General features: G+C 51.3%; 1 pseudogene; it reads left to right on the top strand.

Annotated features, from left to right (window-relative positions):
* Nucleotides 1–222: 222 nt before the first annotated feature.
* On the top strand, nucleotides 223–1,286 carry LOC114702980 (annotated as a pseudogene).
* The last annotated feature ends 2,335 nt before the right edge of the window (nucleotides 1,287–3,621 follow it).

The following is a 3,621-nucleotide window of genomic DNA, read 5'->3' as shown; positions in this document are numbered from 1 at the left end:
CCTTAATATATGAAATGAAGAGTAATGGAGGAGATCCAGAGTCAGGCCTCTGCCTCCACATACGTGTATGTACACAACTGTACACACGCGTGCCAACACAAACAGAAACAAAGCCAGTGGGGTTGGTGATGCTCACCTTTAATCCAGGCACTCAGGAGGCAGAGGCAGGTGGATCTCTGAGTTCGAGGCCAGCCTGGTCTACTGAACTACTTCCAGGACAGCTAGGGATACACAGAGAAACCCTGTCTTAAACAATCAAAACAAAGAGCAGCGCCCCGGAGATTCCATGTCTGTGTCTTGCTTCAACAGTGTTTGGATGAAGCAGACCCCGGGCCTCCCTTTGTTAGCTTCCATCCGTCTTTCGGTGTCTCGAGTTGCAGCCTCTGGGGCCACCTCCTCGCAGCCTTTGGCTACTAGGAGCAGCCAGCATCCTGTCTTCGAGGTTAGCTCCATACTGCGTATCAGCCATGAGCTCCCAGGTCCGTCAGAATTATTCCACCGAAGTGGAGGCTGCAGTGAACCGCCTGGTCAACTTGCACCTGCGGGCCTCCTACACCTACCTCTCTTTGGGCTGCTATTTTGACCGGGATGACGTGGCTCTGGAGGGTGAAGGTCACTTTTTCCGCGAGTTGGCCGAGGAGAAGCGCGAGGGCGCTGAGCGGCTGCTCAGATGCATAACGATCGCGGAGGCCCTGCACTGTTTCAGGACGTGCAGAAGCCATCTCAAGATGAGTGGGGTAAATCCCAGGAGGCCATGGAAGCTGCCTTGGCCCTGGAGAAGAACCTGAACCAGGCCCTCTTGGATCTTCATGCCCTGGCTTCTGCTCGCACAGATCCTCACCTCTGTGACTTCCTGGAAAACCACTTCCTGGATGAGGACGTGAAGCTCATCAAGAAGACAGGCAACCAACCACCTGACCAACCTCCGCAGGGTGGCTGGGCCACAGCCAGCACAGACTGGTGTCCCCCCCCCCCCCCCCCCCGCCGCCGCCATCTCTGGGCGAGTACCTCTTCGAGAGGCTCATTCTCAAGCATGACTAGGAGGCGTCACCTTCCAAGGGGCTCCCTCCTCTGCTCTGCACCAGCCAGCCTCAGGACCTTCACCCGAACCTCTAGGCAGCTTTGTACCTGCTCTGGAGCCCCTCCCAAGTCTTGGGACCAAGTGAAAATAAAGCATTTTGAAATAGCAAAACAAAACAAAACAAATAGAAGCATATATATTCGAGTACACCTCATACATATGCAAACACAAAAAGTTAACTCTTGAGGAACTCTGTAAGACTAGACAATTTAATCTCTGTATATATTTATCACTTTTTGTTCCTGTGACAAAAAAAAAAAAAACGGAGAGAAGACTGATTTTCTCTCACAGTGTCAGACTTTCAGTTGTTGATCAGCCATCTGAAATGGAGAGCAGAGCGCAGCAGCATGTGACAACGGAAAAAGAGGTAGAGACCAGGGACATCTCAAAACCCTCCCCCTCTAGTCAGGCCCGAGTCTCACAACCCGCACCACCTCCTCCTGAGAGTCAGCCAGTCGGGATCCACTCACTTCCCACAAAGCCCCATTACTGACAGCAAGCCTTCTTGAGACAGGCCATTTCAGATTCAAATCATAACATAAAACTTTAATGCCAATTAACCTGAAGACCTGTCAGGAGCAAGGCACACTCTGAGCAGAAATCCATGGCTTCTGGAAGGGGACCAAAGCACACCAGCCCTCACTCACTCCCCTCACCTGGGGGAAAGCTCTGACACCTGGAGATGCCAACAGCAGAAAGAAAAGCACCGGGCACTGTTCTCACTCCAGCAACCTCCCAAGCAGACAAACAATATTGGTGCGTACATAATGCAGGGAATAAATAGGACTTGGGGAGCCTTTGTGAGCTGGAGATGGGGCTCAATTGGTAGAGTTCTTGCCTAGCATGCTGGGAGCCCTGAGCCCTTATCCTCAACCAGGTATGGTACCACATGCCTGTAATACCAGCACTCAGAAAGCCAGAGGATCAGAAATTCAAAGTCATTCTCAGCTACCTATTGAGTTCGAAACCTGTGTTCCACAAACACATCACAGTGTGGACCCCTCATACCTAGGTGAGTCCTTCCCTGTTCATCTGACAAAATGCAGGGTGGGAAAACTAGACCTTCTTTGGTCCCCAAAAACTTTCCCAGGCCGTTGCCCCATAAAGCAATTATAGGCTCTCTTTCCAGAAGGATCAAGATCTTCCAGGATGGTCGTGGGGATTACCAGGAAACGGTATGAATCCAGAACTCACACCAGAGACTCCCAAGTCAGTAACTGGGATCAATCCCAGAAAGTCAACTTCTTGAGAAAGTGAAACTAGGTTTGGGGTTCACGCGTGTAAACAGGAGTCTGGGTTCTTTTCCAAGTCAGTCAATTAAATATAACCGCAATGCTACCCAAAAGTTTCTTGATTCTAAGTCTATTTTGGGGACTTAGTTTCTTTGCAACAAGAAAAATTTAGAAATATTCACAGGAGTCTGAAAAGGGTCAACAGTACTGAGTCATGTTGACTTCCCAGCACAAGGGAAATGTTGAGCGTTTTGGATGCTTCTCAGCATCTTTTCCTGTAGAGATCACCAATCCCATCCTGCTCTCTTCCCTACCCCACATGGCGTCCAGAATATGACATGGGTCACCCAGATCTCAAAAGAGCTCGCTGCCACTCTGCTGAGAAGAAATGCATGGCCAGCAATTTTCAACTCCGCTTTTTTTTTTTGTTTGTTTTTTTGTTTTGTTTTGGTTTGGTTTGGTTTTTCGAGACAGGGTTTCTCTGTGTAGCTTTGAGCCTTTCCTGGAACTCACTTGGTAGCCCAGGCTGGCCTCGAACTCACAGAGATCCGCCTGCCTCTGCCTCCCGAGTGCTGGGATTAAAGGCGTGCGCCACCACCGCCCGGCTTCAACTCCGCTTTGTAAAGGGCCTGTAAAACCAATCCACACTTACCCTTTGCATTAAAGGAGACCAAAGGGGCTGTGGGTGACATTGGAAAAAGTCAGGGCATGGAGGCTGGCGGAAGCAGTCTAGGGACCGCGGGGATCTCTTGACAACAGAGAGATATGAATGAAGTACTCAGTGGCTAGAGAGAGAGACTGCTCAGGGAGAAGTGCGAACAGCTTACTGGGGATGGGGGTCCGGATGAGGGGAGTCGATACTCCTCCAGGCCTCAGGAAATTGTGTGTCTCAGGTCCAGAGAAACTCGGACCACCCTGGATGTCCCAGAGCCAGGACAGGGTTGTGATAAAGGGCTCCCACAACCCCAAATTGGGAGTCGGCCACAGGAGAGGCCAGGGGCCTCAGAGACCTTAAGCTGGGGGTGGGGGTCTCTGCTTGAGACACTCCTCCCTCGACCCGGTCTCTGCCACCACTGAGCAGTCAGTCACATCCCGGTTGAGGAGGGCTGAGAGATAGGTCTTCCCAGCGGGTGGAGGGGTGGACCCTGGAGGGGCTCCTCAGCCACAGGACCCTGCACCCAGCTCCACTTAGAGACAGACACCTGCGGCAGCCAACATGGATTTTATTTTTTTGTTTTGTTTTGATACAGGGTCTCACAGTATAGCCCAGGCTGGTCTAGAATCTGCTATATTGTCGAGGCAGCCTTG

This window comes from Peromyscus leucopus, chromosome 4, assembly GCF_004664715.2.
Source record: "Peromyscus leucopus breed LL Stock chromosome 4, UCI_PerLeu_2.1, whole genome shotgun sequence".
Lineage (NCBI taxonomy): Eukaryota > Metazoa > Chordata > Mammalia > Rodentia > Cricetidae > Peromyscus > Peromyscus leucopus.
Note: the sequence above shows the minus strand (reverse complement) of the source record. Positions and strands in the feature narration are given on the sequence as shown.